Below are 19,177 nucleotides of genomic sequence, written 5' to 3'. Positions count from 1 at the left end.
ATATATGTTTCTCCAGAAACTTAAAGAAAAAAAAAATGTTGCTCTTAGTCCAGGCATCTCCCAGATAGAGAGGTAAGGTCATTAGGAAGACGCAATGCGAAATTCAGTGAAATATGCTCATCTGACTTGCAGGCCTACATTTAATAGGGTAATGTTAATGCCCTTTGCTTTAGCTCGTATAGTATAGTGCGATATAATGCAAGCAGTCACATGCAGTGAGCCCTTGTTTTAAAAATAAAAGGGGTATATTTTTGTTGCAACTTTTTTATGAGTTGAGAAACTCTTATTCTAAAATTCAGAGTACGTTAAAAATATGATTGCCTTGTGCAGCAGCTGCCCATCTCATAGTCAACATGTGTATGTCTCAGCACAAAGGATTTTTATTCCAAATTAGATAGCTTTCTGAATGAGCTTAGCAATTCAGAGCAAGTGTTCTTAACCTTCACTTTGGGCACTTTCACACAGCCTCTGCTCATTTGACTCCCATCTTTCTTCCAGACTCTGTTTCTTGAAATTTGAGACCAGTTCAGCCAATGTAACGCACTAAGCCAACAGCTGGAGATCTAACCTCTGTGGCTTGGGCATCTTCTCACATGGCTTGAGCTGAGTAAAGAAGGCATCCAGTCTAAGCCCATCATTAACAGTATGTGCTGGGCAATCCCAGAGGGAGACTTGTCCTGTCCAAAAATGCCTAAGATTGGTGAGATAGATAGATTTCTCTTTGATAGATCTCCCTTTGGCAATGTCATAGTGATTAAAGAAGCAGCTTAGCTTTTAGATGGCTGAAGTGGCATGAGCAGAGCCTTGCCCTTAGCTTCATTTTGATGGTCAGGAGTGTTTAGCATCAGCACAGCCCCTAATGAATATTGGAGCCTGACACGTCCATAGCATGATACTTAGTTTAAATGCCTCCATCTGGCTGTAAATGTCCAGTTCTAGCTAACAGCTTGAAAGTGAGACAAACTGTAAAACAGACACTTCAAAAGAAGAAAATTGTGAAGTACTCAGGTAGCGTTGTGGAGAGGGGAGTTTCAACTCAGAGCACTTTCCAAATGAGACAATTAAGCCCTTATTGAAAATAGATCCCCCTCCCCTTTTTTTTCCTTTAAAGCAAAGGGAAAATAATACTGGGAATTTAGAAAACATGAATTTTTAAAACCTAATAAGCTACTCTAACAATCTACACAATTCCCTTCGCTTAAAATATTCATTTAGAAATACAAGATTTGTGATGAGGGCAGGCTGGGTAAACAGGTCGGAATACTGTTTGTGCAGGGTCTCAGCAGTACCCCCCGCTGCCAGAACTGTCCTCAGCCACCCCTGGCTCAGCCCTGCTGTGCCTCTCCCGCTCATGCCTCTACACATTTGGAAATAACAGGCAGTTAATTGCAACATGCATTTATGAGCTAGGGTCTGTAAACTACCATTTTATATCTGTGGGGACTGTCGGGCAGAGAAAGGGAAAACGCTGCATGAGCAGTCTGCAGGACTGGAGTTACCTGGCAATGGAAAGCCCCAGGTCTGAAGCAGTTTTCAGAGCCCTTCCAAACCCCCTAGTGCTTCTCTAGAAGCACTCTTGGGAGGACTGAATTTCCTGAGACCAGCTTGCATCTGACAAAACATTTAGATTTTGATACAGATCTGTATTCCTTGGATTTGCTTTTCTAGGCACCTCGAGCCACACCTTTTGCATTACTCACCGTAGTGCTACAATGTCTGATTTATCATTAGTACAAAGAGGTGCTTAGAAACCCTTGGGAAATAAACCCAGTCACAGATTATAACAAAAACTCCAAGAAAGGGGAAGAAAAGCAACTCTAGTAGTTACATAAATAATTTTCAGCTCCCAATACTGATTTCCTTTCCTTCCCCTTTACACTTCATTCTTGCACCAGTACCAAGTATAAGCAATCCGAACAAACACTTGACTGGTAGCCTGCTTTGTGCTTCATGCTTTTGTCTTGCCTTTTTTTTTTTTTCTTCATTGCATTTTGTTGCAACCTTTTTAGCCTAGCACAATTATCTTGTAACTCTGGCTCCCTTCTCTTGTATTTTGGTTCCATGTGACTAGACTTCAGACTTTTCCCTCTCACTCTCACACACAATGCTATTAACATTAAATCCTTTCTTGTAATTCTCTATTTCATTATAGGTCTTCGAGCCACTCCTGAATTCCTAAGCCAATCTTTGTAAAGTCTTAGTTCACCAGAAAGTAAACTTAAGCACACGGTTTGCTCAAAAAAAAGACTCCTCCTTATCCTATCAGTACGTACTTCAGCTCAAAAGATTGACACATGAACCTACAGGCTACCCAACAAAATGACCATACAAAAGAAAGGTGCACGCTACTTCCCGTACTACAGAATGCATTCACTGCTCTGATAAATTTAGGCCTGGCTACCTAACAAGCAGACAGTCAATGACACCAGTAACTTGTGGTACTGTGGGCTCTGAGAAACGCTTTAAAGCATTTTTATTAAAGCACAGATGGGACTTGGAGAGACGGGAGTCAAACAGACCTGGGAAAGCCGCAGGAAGCCAGGAGACAAGGATGCAATAAAACACGGGGCTCTTGGAAAATATGCCCAATTCCTTAATGCCCTTTGCTACCAATGTGCTTTTTGGCCATCCAGATGAGGAATACTCCCATGGACCTAAAAAGGATGTCTGATTCAGGAGAATCCAGCCTGAAGGAACCTGGGGAAGAAACCAGCAGGGAAGTGCCTCCCTTTATCAGAAATCCTCCTTTACATTTGCCAAGGATGAAAAGTGTTCGGGCCTACCTGAAAACACCAGTTCATCCCAAGTACCAATAAAATGATGCCTTTCACTTTTGGGGGGACAAACGAGGTCGCTTTTTAATGACTATGTATTCTACCATGTACTCTTCATACCTGGGCAAAGTTGTCATAACTCGCTGTACCCAATAGAGTGGATGAAGCTTAGCTCAGGCTGAGTAGACCTTCTAACTAGTTAGCAGGAGTAAAAAAAATAAGCATTTTTCACTAGTCTTCCTCCCCATCTTTAAGGCCCACCTATTTTCAGTGCCAAGTCAATGCTGTGATTTTTAAGCCCTCGGCAGGCTGGGAAATCGTGACAGAAGTCTCAGTTGATACATACATGACTAACAGATCCAAGGATATTCCTTTGGGACTACAAAGGTAACAGTGCCCAGGGCAAAATTGTCAAGAGAAAGAGAGAAGGTTTGAATGAGCTTCAAGGAAAAAAAAAAGAAAAACACCTACACTGAACTCACCAGTCACCAAGTGTTGGTAGAGCACCAGGCGAGAATTTTTCTTTCCTTTTTTTTTTTTTCCAAAAGAAATTCTTGGAACAATTGGAGGTGACATTGTCACCACTGGTATTACCACCAAATAATAAGCACAAGCAAATATACAGAAGAAGGGGAAGTTTTAAGGACAGAACACAACGATGAAGCCATCAACTTGAATGGTAAAAGCAGTGTAAGCAGGAGAGGAAAAGAAGGGAAGAGACGTGGTACTTGGATGCATCCTACCTTCCTATTTACAGTGCCCAGGTAGCAGATGATAAAAACATGAGCAGTAAGATATGTACCAAAGATGAGGATAATAGCTGTGATGAGTAATAGGATATAGAACTTCCACAGTATGTTGAAAAATCGCAAGTTAGCTGGGAAAAATATTGAGCAGAGTGGTAGAGCTGACAGTTGTTAAAAAAGAGAGAGAAAGAAATACAAATTTAAAAGTTTGGTTTTAGAGGCAAAGAAAAAAATTACACAACACACCTAAGGAGATCTGTTAGCATGGCTGCTTACCTTTAGCCCTACCAAGACATCTTTGTCCTCATCAGCATCTCCAAAGCATGGTTCTTGGACTTTCTTCCTCCCTTTTGCAGGCCTGGGCACTTCTTTACCCATACCAGGAGCCAAAGCAACTCATTAACCCAGTGGAAATATAACCTGGAAAAGAATACAGGTCTGGATATTCTGCTGGACCAGTGAGTTGTATGAGCTTACTGTATAGTTGGAAAGGGATCATGGTATGTATACGGCATGGTATGTATACGGCACTGTAGAGAATGAAGGAGTCAGTGAACATAACTTTGCCCTGAGCTGCAACAGTGCTCCTCTTTGCCTGGAGTTGGAGACAGTGCTTGGACAAGGACAAGAAGAAGGGATTTAGCAGAAGTCACCAAAGTAAACCTCAGCAAAGGACTGTGAGATGTAGTGGTACTAATTTAGGAATAATGAGCGAGCTACAACCCTTGATGCAGAAAGGACTACTGACTCAGTCCCTCAGGGGACCAAGGGGCTGAATTTAGGGAGCTGTCACCAAACAGCTCATCAAAGAGGGGAGAAGTGGGAACATCTAGGTGAAACACTTGTCTGCAGGACAGTCTGAAGGGCAGAGCAGAAGGGAAACCCATCAGGGAGCAAGCAGCCAAGAAAGAGAATTCTTGGAAACAGGATGGACAAATGTATCCCCAGCACCGGGAGTGAAAAGCCAGTTCTGATTGAAGTTCTGTTTGATGAAGTGGGGAGGGGGGGATATTTCAAAGAAATGTTTTGCACCAAAAAGTCATGGCTACTGCCCTAAAAATGACAATTTTGAGGGTACTTAACGCTGAAGCACCAGAAGAAAACGTGACTAAATGTAGAGATGTATTTCTTAAACTGTGAATGTATCCGGAATCCTTTGAGCTCCTTTGCCTCTTGTGCTGTGATGCAGTGAAAGCTGGGTGCTTTGTAAAACGAAAATGTTGCAGAAGCTCTAGGAGCAAATGCAGCATGTGCAAAAGCCCTTTTATTCAAACTGTGCTGCTTAACAAAGTGGTTTGTGAAACCATTTTCAAGCCTTCAGCAATTTTCCCTGCTTGAAGTGATCATTTTAGCATCTAATTCATGGGTCATTCGTAGACTTTAAACCCTGAAGTTCACCCCATGGTTTCACCTGCAAGGGCACTGCAGACCACAACTACAGCAGAACTTGAAAGTTTATTTCATATATTGTTTCAGCCAAAGCACTCAATTTTGGGAGTTGATTTTGCATCAGAATGAGATGCACTAGGTACATATCACAGATTACTTTTCAGAGGCGTTAATCTTCCTATCCATTATCTAGAGTAATTCAAAAAGCTCAAAAATGGAACTGTTCTTGAAGAAAGAATTCATGTTCAGGTAATTACAAATAACAGACACATCTGGTTATCTTAATTGTTTGGGAATGGCTCAATTATCTAAGAATGTTTTCATAAGGACTCAGAGACAGTAAAACTTTCTCACGGCAGATTGCATTCACTGATGAGAGGAAATTCAGCTGATCTAACACACTGAAGCATGCTTAGACCCAGAGAGCACTTTGAGTCCCACTGCCAGTGGGCTTTATTTGCCTCTAAAGAATGACAGACTATGAAGTGAGAAATGGGAAAGTCCCACATACGCAGCCCCTCTCCCTACTTGTTGCAGTTTTTCCAGCACTCCTGTGAAAATGAAGTTTTTGTGTACTGATGGTTCAGCCTGAAAATGACAACTGAGAGTTGATTCTGTACACATCTGCCCCAGAGAGAGGTGAGCTGAGTAAAGGCCCTTCCCCTGTCAGAGCATTTGGCAGCCGGTGAGTGGCACCCCTTCCCTCACAGAAACTGGAAGTGGCTTTTGCCTGAGGGGGATGCATTGCAGAGGAGCTCAGAAGTTTCTGCACATCTGAATTCACCTGTGCTGGGCAGCAGCTGCGCACTTAGACCTGGAGAGGGGGACCATATGAGCACTTAATGCAGACCCTCGCCCTGATGGTGCATGTAGCCTACAAAAATCTGTAATTAGCTGATTGGGAATGACCTCCCCTGGCTCCTAAGCCTCCAAACTATTTGTCTGCATAGCACTGGCAGTGAAAGGGGCGTGGCTTTGCACTCACCCTGGGATGCCTGCACCCCCCTCCAGAGAGGGAGGGTGGGAAGGTTTCTCATGTGTCGGTCCCATAATTCATCCAGCTCTTCCACTAGGGCCATGGCCACCTGGCTCCAATCTTTTCCAATAAGAGCTGAAGAACCTCTCAGCTCCCAGCTTGCTTCTGCTCATAGCCTAACTAGCACCTTTGTGTGGAAGACATGATTGGGGTGAAATCACGTAACTGTAGCGAATGTACCCCTGTGGCTAATGAAACCAGCTAGAAGGGGTGTCGCTGGGGCTCTACACAAATTCCAATCAATATTATTTATGTGGCTGAGCATGTAAACTGGCCGCATCCTCTCCACCTAATGCCCACTCCCATCCCCTCCACCCTGTGGGTATCAGCAGGGGGGAACCTGATGTATGCTGGTAATTATCTGCTGCTGAAAAGAAGTGCTATTTCTCTTATTTTTGTAATGCAGATCAATGCACATGTCACTACTGAAAAGCTATGTCATTTAGGATGGAGCATTAACTGCTAGGAATGGATTTTGAAGCTCCCCACTTGTGGGTGGAATATTTTCTGGAGGAGTTGAGCCTTCGAATGCTGAATTTCATTTATCCTGCTGCCTCTTTAAGAGTAGTTGGTGGAGGAAATGGTGTTTGAGAAAGTGACAGTTTGTCATCTCCTTCCCCAGCGAGCTGGAGCTGGGGACCAACTGGTAGCAGGGAAAGAAACAAACTGGCACAGGCAGATTAGCAGGGGACAGAGCAGACTTTGCTAGAGGAAGGCAACAGCCCTGCAGTGGGTTGCAAGAAAACAAACTCCAGAGGTGAGAGAGCACTTCATGGGGGAGAGAGGGAGAGGTGCACTTGGGAGTGGAAATATGATAAGGTACCTAGGGGAAGGAGAGAAGGAAGGCTGGAAAAAGGGCAGAAGTTGGATGCTTTACTAAGAAAGATACAAACCTGGAAATCAACACACATGCAACAAATTCCTGCCAATTTTTCTACCTAGGAGCTATACTAACATGGGCTATCCAAAAAAGCAAAGTCAGATCTGCAGTGGGAGGCAAGAACTTTCCAAGTTTCTTTCTATTCTATTCATCGGAATGTAACAGGAACTTCTCCAGACACTTGCTGAGAAAGAGAGAGCAAACTCTCCTAGTGTCCATCAAGCCCAGGTAAAGAGAAGCACAAGACGGTCACAACTGGGGTTCAGCCATGTGTACTAAGAAAAACCTCAAAATCTCAAAACTCAAAATAAAGAGGGAAACTCAGTTTACAGTTATGTAATATGAACACATCTCTTACAACTGGCAATTTTTAGTAGCTCTCCTCCCTTAAACCTCCAGGATAGTCTGGTCACCACCAAAATAGAAAGCTATACAGTTCCCCTAAAGTAAAGATTTTGGCAAACCAATTAGGCTACTGCTGCGGTGGTACTGCCATTCTGCACCTAAACTAATATGTTGTTGTTTGAGGAATGTGCATCTACACACACTGCACACTTTGCTGAGACATGCAGAGGGACACAGCCCACATTTAGGATGTTGACAAAAGTGGCTGAAACTAAGACATCCATCAATCCAAGCGTTAATGTGAGCCATACCTTTACATGCTTGCTATTTGCCTTTGTTAAAACAGGCACTTGCCTTACTTCGCTGCAGTGATTTTTAGAGCATATGTTCACTATATACAGTTCCTCTTTGAAAGTTCTGGACACACAGATGTTACTCTTTGGAATTGCTCAAAAATTTCAATATTCTTTTGAGTACTTGATATTTACAGTTTGATATTTAAAGTGTGCAATTTGTTATCTAAATTGCATAGCACTGTTTCAGTTTCCTGACTGAATGACCCAACTTTTATGAACCTTTCCAGCTTCCACAGGAAAAGGTTTTGTTTAGACACGAAACACCTTTCCATGATTAGACAAATATCAGCTACCTCTAAAAACTGTTGCAAGAAGGGTTGAACAAAGAGAAATAGAAATTATATTTAGAACTCCACAGACATGCAAATAGTTACTCCTTTATTCACCTACACCACATACGTAGGCCCAGATAGATTTTCTTTTTTACTGATGTTGCTTTTATTTCGTACTTAGAAGAGAAGACACATGGCTAGTCTGAAAGCTGATCAGATTCTTCGTTCATTTGAAAAGCTTATTTCTAAATAGTACTTGCAAATATGTGATGAGCATAAATTTGGAAACCGCTGAAAAACTAGCTATGTGTCATAACATAGTGTCATTTTTTTTGATGTTGTACAGAAGTACGATGAAAAGCCAAAGTCCTACCAAAAATCCACTCAGTGATGACCAACCAAAGGAGGATTTGAAAACTGGCATTATTTCTGGACATGTTCTATGGCCCTTTTCATGCTGGCAGGGAGGTACATATCACCTTTTTGCAACAATTCAGGGTTTAAAAGCTGTCTCCTTAAGCCTCTCGACCACTACTTGTCCCTCCATGTTGACAACCTGAGCACTGACAAATTTTGAAGCTTCCTTGGCTTACTTTTAAATTTTCCTTTCCACATCCTATGCCAGCAGTTATCCAGAGGGAGAAAAAAAACTACTGTATCCATCCTTCAAAAAGTCTAACTTTCACTCTGCTAGTTCTAATCCATTATCTAGGCCCACTAATGTGTACTACATCATCAGAGGAGCAATGCTCTGATGATGTAGTACAGCCCATGTACATGTACATCACCAGAGTTATATCCTTCTGATCTGCCTGTGGGTTTAATAAGCATTCCAGATGGCTTGCTATGCCTGAAGCAAGAATGGATAATCACACAGCTCTACCCTCAAAACAATAATAAAATAAGGACACAGTAGCACAGGGGCTCATGCCTGCCAAAAACATTCAATAGACTGTATAATACAATAGTCCAATGTGATTGGTGAGGCACATTTATACCCTAGCTATTTACAGGTGAAAGGGACCTGGTTTTAAATAAAACAGAGGTTACAAATACGTAGTGTTATTGTTATTATATATTGCAGTGCAGCTGCACTGCCTGAGCCAGGCGGAGCGCTGGGCTGCGGCTGGCCCACCGGCGGGCCCACAGCTGTACCCTCGTATCTCACGTATGCAAAGACATGGCTTTGGATTGGCAGGAGGAGGACGGCCTGATCTGAATAATGGCTTGGCGGCATTTCTCCGGAGCCGTACAGTACACGCATATCTAATCGGTTATCTATTGGATTTGCAGGGTATCCATCAGCCCAGCTTCCAGTCATCAAGTACAGTAGCAATAAGTGTCACGAAGCCTTTCCTACTCAAGTAAAATTATTCCTTGGTGGCATTGCTCAATGCGAATAACCTGAGCAATGCACGCTGAAGCGGCCAGCACTGCAACAGCCAGTTCTGCAATGGCAGGGCTGCTCCAAAAATGGAGTTTGCCACTCAGAGATCATTACCCCACTCCTTCCGCATTGCCATGCCACGACCAGGCAAGATCTGGAGTGCTACACATTAGGTCCCAGCAATTTGGAGAATAACCATCTTTGTGCTATTTAAATAGCTGTAACTTGAAAGGTTTTTTTTTTTCTTTTTTGAGAAAGGAAAAAAAAAAAAGAAAAGTGTGCAATGAGAAAAAAGAAAGAGGTTAAGAGATGGAGGCTCAACTTTCTTACTCCTTTGAAGGATTGAGAACTGGAGGGAGGAGAAAGCAGCAAAGCAGCACTTTGATTCAGTCCCCAGGAGTGCCCTCTCCCACAATTGGACATGTGGGACAAGACACGGGTGCAGCGGCCTGCGCCCCCTCCCCAGGAGGGGTGCAAAACCTCAGAGCTGCTGGGACATGAGTTCAGGGGTGCCTTGAAGCCAAGAGAAATTTTGACATGGACTTTAGCAGGGACTGGATTTCAATCTAGGGCTGCAGAGAAAGACCGGATACCCAGTTAGGCTCACGTATATCTGTCTCTGTGGGAGGAAAAGGTAAATCATCCCACCTCTCAGCAGATTTCACTCAGAGAAGAGTAGCTCGTTGACGTCAACCATTTAGTGAGCTGATGGATAATTTTTCCCTGGCCAAACGAGTGGGTTCTACTTTAGTTTTAACATTAAACGCTATTAAACAAAATGAATACAGCATGTTTCCATCATACGTGTTGCCGAAGCTGCTGTGACAGCTAGGAAGCTGCTAGGCATGATGTGTCAAGAAAATGTACCAGAAGAAAAGTACATGGAGCTACTGTCAAAAATACAAGCAGGATGGCAAATGGCGTATCGGCTTCATATGCTGTTGAAATGATTTTTTAATTGTTTCTGTATACCCAGGCAGATCTTTAAGGGTTAACTGCACACAATGTAATGAATTCAATAATGATGAGTTAAAAAAGGTCTAATTAGCAAGTAACCACTTTATTATGAAAGGAAATGGTAATGAATTTAATAGCTCAAAATCATTAACAATATTTAGTTTGCTGGTACTTGTTCTCTATTATCCTCATTAATACGAACATTTAATATGTTTTAAAATGGATTTGTAATACTTTTTGTACCATGAGGTTACACTGACAAAAAGAGTGTAATTATTCTGTTAATTGTAATCTCTGTCTGTTTGTGCTCCAAATAGCAGCATATTTAGGTGTTAATAAAAAAATATAAAAGTAATTAAGAGAGGGAAGTTTAAAATGTAATTAAACAAAAACTCTTAAATTACAGGATAAACCTCTCTGAGGAAAAAGTTTTGGAAGTGAGCTCCCTGAAAAACAAGTTCCTCCTACTGAGCTCTCTTCTGTTTTCTCATCCAAAAAGGGGGCAAAAAAAGGAAGAAAAAGTAAATAGAATCATTACTATTCCTCATCAATAGCAAATACTGAAGCAGCCATTGCCTGCATTGGAAACAAGCCTCAGCACTATCTTCTGGAACATCTCCTTGTGAGCAGGGTGCCTGACAAGTGAAGGCGCCCTCTGACACTGCTCCGTGAGACACCACTCACGCGAGGTCCCATGAGAGCCCAGTGAAAGGGTTGCCCATAAGTCACCCAAGATTCGTAATTTCTTTGCACAGGGTATCACGTCAGTCACCACCACTCAACTGACCTTCTCCAGATCTGTTCCTGACCTTCTGTTTGTAAACGTCCTGCTCCCCTACACCATACATATTCTCTCTGCTGGCAACATCTCCGGTGCCACGGAAGCACCATGTTTGCTGCTGACTCTCTCACCTAGGAAGCTCCAGATCCTTCCCAACAAAAATAAAAATGAAAAGCCAAACTCCAATCAGCTGTTACACCTTCCTCATGCCTGTCACACTCACAGTGGCCACAGTGCTCTGGGCAGTGGTCCTGGAGGCATAAACCGACCAAGGTGCTCTTTTGACAGCAGGCAGTGGAAGCAAGTGCTCAGAGCTGACATTACAGACCTGCCCCGAAGTGCCAGCAATGGCCAGTGGGGAGCAGGGAGGCTGGATGGCTCCGGGGTGCACAGGAGGCTCAGGTGGTGCTGGGCAAAGGCAGATACAATAAGGTCCATAAAGCAACAGGCATGACTGGGAAGGGCAGGAGAGAACGCCCATGTTCACAGCTCCTAGGCAATACCTAGCAGTACTACAGGCTCCTGCATCTGTGTTGATTTCCCTCTCCCTCTGGTACAAACTGTGAGAGATGGTGAAACACAAAGGCACGGCACAGCAAGGCACAGCACAGCATGACGAGGCACAGCACGGCCATGCAAGGTATGGCACGGCATGGAAAGACAAGGCAAGGCAAGGCAGCCTTTGTGGTACAGCCTGTTGTGGTACAGACCTTCCGCTTAGCCATAGAGAAGAAACTCCTGAGCCTGTTTTCATTTGCTTAACCTGTCTCTGGTGAGCTGTATTCCTGTTTATAAAAGCCTGCATTAGCCAAAGCAAATCCTGACAAATTTTCTTTTGTGCTATATTGGATGTTGGTTTCTCCTTAATCCACGTGGAATTATTGCAGTGCCATTACCCTTTTCTTATCCACCTCTTCCCTACCACATCAGTTTTTAATGGCTGATTATTACCAATCAGGACCCTCTTCAAAATCCTTCCCATAAAAATGAAATCAGCATTCAACCTTCCTTAATACCAGAAACTTTTGGAGCTGTTTGCTCTGTTTACAGCACCAGCTCCTCATTGAAAACAGCTGTTCCCAAGACTTATCTGCATGCTGATGGGCAGAGCACCAGGTGACATGAGGGCTGTGTCCTGGCGTGCATGCAGCCTACGCAGGTGTCCCAGGGCATGGTGGGGCTCCCTGCACAGCTCATCGCAACACTAGCACCTTCCCTTCCCTGGCAATTGCTTTAACAGGCTAATTTAAGAAACGGTGCTGAGCAATCACAGCAGATTTCAGCATTATTTGTCTGGAATAATCAAGGTCATTCAATTTCTTTGTTTAATTTTGCACAGTCTGTGGCACTTGTTGGCAGTGGGATCCACGTCCATAGACTCACAGGCATATGGCTGCCCATGGTCACAGTGGGTCAGACAACTACGGAAACATCTGGTTTTGTGCACGTCTCTGGGTCACTAGTCATGCTCCCTGAGTGGTGGCCCAACCAAGAACCACCTTCCAGCCCACATGGATAGCTAGCCCTCAAAAGACCATTCTCTGTTTATTTTTTTTTTTCTGAGAAAAGGAATTAAAAAATGGTTGAAATTAAAGTGAAGCATCTCATTTGCCCACGAATGACATTTTTCAACTTTCCATTTTACAGGGAAAAGTTGTGAAGGATTCTTTTTTTAAAAAAACTTATTACAATTTCCTTTTTTTTTTTTTGAATTGCCAGTGAAGAGAAAAATATGTGATTTGCAGAGCTCTAAAAATAACGAATTAAAATAGTTTCTGCCTCTCAAAGGAGGCCTCTTAGTCCTATAATTTCTGCAGATTTTGCCTTTCAGGATGGGTATTTTAAAGAATGATATAATGTCATTTCTATAAGTATCATCTCATAATCTGCTGCTACTGTTGGAAATATAAGGTTAGAAACAGCTTGAGCAGAAGAGATACCAGCTCACCCAGCTCTATTAAAAATATATATATATTTTAAGAAAAGGAACAGGTTGTATATCCCAAAGGTGAGCAAACGCTGCCAAACATTTTTTGAGAATATTTCTTTTGATTTCTATCTTCGTCTGCATTTGCAACCCTTTTGTGTTTGTCTACTGCAAGGAGTTCAGCTATGACTATTATGGGGATGTTCATTCCTAGACAGAAAATTTTAGAAAGAACACTCACATTTGGGCTAGGAGAGCATGTACAGCATTTCCTTCTAGAAATAAACAATACCAATTGTGCAGTTGAAACAAAACAAAATAAAAACAAAAAAGCTATTAAAAGTTCAAATTACTCAAGTAAAAAATAAGAATCATCTACCTACCTTCTGTCTAATCCATCCAATCTATCACACTTCTAATTTTTAACTTAATCTAATCACCTTTGCTCAGAGGAGGCCTCTCTGGCCCCCGTGCCCAGGACTCGTCGCAGGTGCTGAGAGAGGATAGGGAGTGGGGCTTTGCTGCCAGAGGAGACCTCACCACAGTGCATGGGAGGGAAGCCACCACCTCCTGCTGCATGACCAGCAGAGCAGACATGCTCTTCAAGATTAGTCACCATTCATCAAATGGTGTCGGGGGCCCTAGACAGCAGCTGAGAGGGCAGCAAACATTTGTGGGTTGCAAAGAAAGAGGAAGGAGGCAAATGCCAGATGGAGACGAAAAGGAGGTGAAAAAAATCTTTTGGGAATTTATTCTTCTGGGAAAAGGAAGAAAAAGGATTGGAAGAAAATGGTGTGAAAAAGCACAATGGTACCACTTGCAATGCTTCAAACACACTTGGCCACATGCACCCTGGTTTTGCATTCCCATGACCCAAGGCTGAATCTGCTCAAGTAAGCAGTGGAAGCAGTGGAAGCAAACTACCACCACGCTTACCCTTAGCACAGAGTCTTTGGGGCTTCAAGAATAGTCAGCATGTAACAGACCAGTCATCTAGAGCCTTTTGAGAGCACAAGCACATTGCACGATAACCAACTTATCCCTGCTTTTGTAATTCAGTCTCATAATAAATAGAATGCTTGCTCCAAATCTGTGAAAGTTTCAGGAAAGAGCCTAAAGATTTGGCTTCGGATAGCTGTGTTGCTTTCACCCTCTCCCTGTGCTGCCCTTCCTGGTATCCTTCTCATACTCATCATGAGAAGAGCTGATAATGCAAGAAAGATTCAGGAGTTACTGAAGGAAAATCAACTCACTTTGAAAGTGGAAGCTTTGTTCTTGTTAATAGTAAAAACAAACGCAATGAGAGCCAGACTGGCTCCTCCTTCTCATAGAGGAAGAATGCCTAGGAAAGCCAAAAAAAAGAAAGGTTTCTCTTGGTGCTAGCAAGACTCCATTCTCTTCTGCAAAACAAGCAAGAAAGGACCTAATATTTCTTCTCTGTGTTCAGCTTTACTGGTTTTATTGACTAAGATACAGGTATATTTTATGCTCAACATTTGCCTTGCCGGTGCACAGTGAAATGTGTGGTTTACTTGAGGAGCACAGCTCCCCCCAACAGACAGAGCTAATTTCCAGACACAGCCGATACGTTTCCTTCATGAGAGCTGTTACTTTTTAATCTCTGCAATTACTTTCCTTATCCCACCCAAAAGAGGAATGGCATGGACAGATGAATCTCCTCAGGAAATTGAAAGAAGGCTTTTATTGCAGAATGGGTGCCCCTATCAAAATCTCTCTGCTTTGGGAATGACAGTTAAAAATTTGTCATTTACAGTAGTTTTCCTAATGGAGGTCTCATTCTTTCAGGTCTTTCCTTTAGACATGAGCTTATTGGAAAGTAAACGTCTCCCCGGCTTGGGATGCCTCTCAAGCACGTAGATCTCGATGGCCTTCTGCACAAGAAGAGGTGCCCTAAAAGGCTGCTCCTGAGGGATACCTAAGCATGTTCATCCTTTAAAAAGGGACTCACGCAATTCCCAGCCCAGATGGTCCCAACAGTCACATGATGTGAGACAGGTTGTTTTAGTCTAGCAAAGCCCTGCTATATGTATTTTCAAGCAAACAGTTATTGTTGAAGGTAAAAATAGGAGGACCTTCCCCTCCACATTATCAATAGATTATCTTCAGCATCTGTATAAGATCTAAGCAGTATGCTCATTTTATGGCTTAGAAACTTGGGTTAGTCATTGATCTCTGGATGTGTATAGAAAAAATAGGATTTTCTGGCTCCTACTTTAGTTCCTATTCTAGTCTTAACTTAAACAGTTTTCCCGCTAAAAATTCAAGTGTTCCATCATCTGAATTCATATATAAGCTCTTTTACTTCCTTCTTATCCTGTAAGTCATAACTACCTAAGCTACAGGTAAATGACAGAGATTACTGGTAGTTTCTGAAAGAATGCTAAAAGATTTTTTCTACCAGTAATTTCTTTTAAACGAAAAATATTCCATCTACACTTGCTTAAGACAAGCACATAGGTACATTTATCTCTGAATACAAGAGCATGAAGTGAAGGAACAACAGAACTCTGCATTTGCCAGTGCACCACTGTAATAATTACCAGGGCAAATGGATTGGCACTTTTAGCCACATGGATAATATCAAGGCCAAGAGGCCTAAATTCAGCTTGGCCTGCATCTGACTGAAGAAATTTGTCATACATAAATAGACACAAAGATGCATGTTATTCCTGACTCCACCCATGACATATGCTAGACTCCATCCTTTGGGTTATCAAGGCTAATTGTGAAACACCAAAAATACTGCAAGGTTGCAAGGTATTTATTTGCGTTGTGAATATCAGCTATAATTTCTTTTACTAAAAACAAACAAACAAACAAACAAAATTACTTCAGGAAGGAAAACAAAGTCATCAAATTGGCTAAAGAAAGCAAGCCAAGCCCATTGCTTATGCCTAATCTTTCTTTGTGTGGTTATCATTGTTAACTTTGTCCTTTTTTCTTCTGGTGTACTTGCCTTCCTCATGAGAAAAACAATACCGTGCTCAGGTGTTGTTCCGCAAAACACCCACATATATGAAAAGATCTGATTTGTCAGCAGTCTTCTTTCACTAACTAGGCTTGTATTTTATAGACACTTAAATCCAATCAAAATCTATCCATGTCTTGACCAGCCATCAGCATTACTATTTCCATATAAATCTAGGTCAAGGCAAACATGAAATATTAAAACAACAACAACAACAAAAAACCATAAGGCAAACCTGACAAAGAAGTTACAGTAGGATAACAACAACTCAAGTATTTGCATTTCTCAAATGGCGAAGTAGAAGATGGTCCCCCACCACGACCAACACAAACTTCGGCAGACAAAGTACCAAGACACAAAGTAGAAGACACTTACTAAGGTCTCGGATATTGTTTTTGGGAGTAGGGAAGAGCTGCAAACCACCAGATCTAGACTCTCCTTCAGGGACTGTTTCGTTTTTCTTGCTACTAAAATGTATTCCTTCTTAAATATAACTTTATGAAATGAGGGCATCCGCTCTGCATTGATTAGCATATGCCAATAGAGGACATAGATAAGGTCACTCTAACAAGAGGCCCTTGCAGAGGGTGCATCCCTTTCTGGGCATCCAACAGTCTTTTCAGCCTCGTTGTCATCTTATGTATAAGCCAGAAGGTGGGAATACCCAAAGAACAGTACACACTTGCAAAGCCTGCAACATGAAATCTCTCTGCTCATGGGTCAGCAGACATTACTTTCCAGGTGCATCCCCGGGCAAACAGCACTACCACAGGGATATCCCATATGGTCTGATACAAGAACTGTTGCCTCAAGCAACCGCTTTGGTCCTTGCACATGAGGTAATGTGAGTAAGGGTTGTGGCTCCCTGAGATAACACAAGGATGGTGGGTCCCCAGACTCACTGGTAACGAGGTTTAAGTTCATCTCATGTATTAAAAACACCTTTCAAACCCTCCTCTTTACAAGAGAATACCATTAAAACACTGATGCATATCAAGAGGAGTGCTGGTCTAGAGGGAAATTCAATCCTTTCAGGCTCTCTGGGAGAAGACAGCTGCCTTCACATCCGTATCTCACTGCATGTAAAATGTACCCCAAAGGAAGTACAATGTGCATGCCCTTCTGCTGCTAGCTAGTGAAAACACATGGAAATGCCATGGTCCCACCACTCACCACCAAAGCATGTCCTATCGAATTTAATGGGCCATTACCATCTTCCTACTGGCTCCTTCAGTTCCCGGGGGAACCCACCAGTGACCCACAGGGCATTTCCAGAAAGGCTACGGAAAGTGTCTCTCACTCTCTTTGTAATTCCAGAGGCTTTTAAAGCAATTTCTCCAAAGCCCTAATACATTTCTCTATCATCCACTGCTTTGATCATGAGCACATTGTGTAGGTCTTCTCCACAAAGCCTGGAAGGCAAGGGTTGTGCTCCTGGTACCTCCACCAGCAATGCTGATTGCATCCTCAAAGTTTTAAACTCCCTGTGTATGCTTGTTACTTGCAGGGCCTGACACGTGAATGGACCTGGCTGGTGGCAATAGCTAGCATTTTTCTTTGACAACGGCCGTATTAACAGATCAAACTACTGGTTTTAAACATCTTAAAACACGTATTCTAATAGTGAATACAGGGCACTGGTCCAAGCCTTCTGTAGTCAATGAAATGAGGCAGTTTCGAAAGATGAAATTTGGAGCCACGACCTTGAATTGCTCTCTATACTCAGAGGACAAATTGTGAATCTGTCACATAACATCTTTTAACAACTTTTATGTCTCGTATTAGTTTCGTACTGTGTTGCCATATACATCTATATAAAAGTAATACAATACTATATGTGTGTGTGTATGTGTGTGTGGAATCCACAAAGGCATCACAAACACTCTTGAGTCATTTCCACATTCCTATATGCAAAAGTGGGCATTTCAGTGCTCTCCTGGTACAATCCACAACTATAATCTGGCTTTTGTTGCTAGTCTTCTAAAAATCTCAATCTGCATGCATAAAAGGAAGCAATTACACACTGCTGCTCATGCCTTGTACTGGAAGGAAAACCTAGACTGGTGACAAGCAATTCTTTACCTGACATTTGGGTGGTCTCAGGCCAAAGGTATATAGAAAAGGCTACAGAGGAACACCCTGCTTGATCATATAAGCAGTGTTATTCTTGAATTAGAGATAAAAAAGAGTAGAAATTCTGTCTCTTATTGCCAACAGTCTATACTGAACACACATTAAAAAAGAATGAAGAAAGTATTTTGGTGGGAAGACTGCAACACAAGGAGAGACATTTGCCCATCCACAACTTTGCCTTTTTAGGACAGCCCTGACAATGTTTGGCTGATTGCTTTTCCACTAGGAAGCATGGGAGAAGTGGAGACCTCACATGATTTGAACACCTCCTGCATTTCTCTACTTTGCTCTCTGCATCTCTTGGGAGTTTGGTCCACAGAAATCTTCATGGAGGTTTATTTTTTTCTACCTAAAAAAGCTTTACCCATTGATGAAAGACTCATCTAGTGAGTTGACGTAATCATATTTTCATAACCTACTACACCCTGAATCATCCTGGTCCTCAGCAGGGATTTCCTTTGCTTGATAAAGCTAGTACTTAGATGAACGTGTTACCTGTGATAATAAATTAGATCTTAACTACAGCTTCTGATTAAGCTTTGGCTAAGCAACAGAATAGGCTTTATAACTGTTACTTTCAAAGGCAGAGAGAGGATAACATTCAAAGAGGTGGAAGCAAGAAAAGACACTACTGTGTTCTTCATCTATGCCTCCTCTGCAAGGAGCAATGCCTACAGACAACTCTACTTGGATGACTGGAAATCATTGCTATTAGGGTACACTTTAAAAATCTTTCAGGACAATATCTGCTCTAATCAAGATTAGCAAGACTTTCTGATTTCCTCATAAGGAGTGTTGTTTATATAGTTTCAGAGTATCGGGTCCTATCTGTGCACACCTCACAATCCTGGCAACCCTGGCCAAGAAACACTACAAGTTTCCCCGAAATAGATGTTTATGGCTTGCAGCAAAGAGGGAAAAAAGAAAAGTGCAAGGGCACATCTCCTAATTGCCACACTACTTTCAACCATCAAAAATTTCTGTTAAAAAATGCGAAGATAGTACAAACATCTCTATCTTAATTCTTTCATTTACCTCTCATTTTAACATTAGTCAGAATTAGCACACTGCCAGTATACAAGGGTGCAGACCTTGTTGTTCTAAACCTCCTAAAGTCATACTGCTCTGGGAAAGGACAGGAACCATAAAAAGCCTTAGCTGGGAGGCAGCTTTTATTCTTATGTTCAGGCCTCTGGTAAGTTGTC

General features: G+C 42.2%; 1 protein-coding gene across 1 annotated transcript in view; it reads right to left on the bottom strand.

The window, feature by feature from the left end:
• LOC308193341 (uncharacterized protein) overlaps nt 1–19,177 on the bottom strand; it is a 90,294-nt gene that overhangs the window by 26,356 nt on the left and 44,761 nt on the right. Inside the window, exon 11 of the mRNA XM_080587942.1 lies at nt 3,797–3,940. The gene's annotated coding sequence lies outside the window, so the exon portion shown is untranslated. The remainder of the gene's footprint in view (nt 1–3,796; nt 3,941–19,177) is intronic.

Source organism: Anser brachyrhynchus (assembly GCF_964034855.1).
Source record: "Anser brachyrhynchus genome assembly, chromosome: 3".
Taxonomy (NCBI): Eukaryota; Metazoa; Chordata; class Aves; order Anseriformes; family Anatidae; genus Anser; species Anser brachyrhynchus.
The sequence above is the reverse complement of the archived record's forward strand: the minus strand, read 5'-3'. Positions and strand labels throughout refer to the sequence as shown.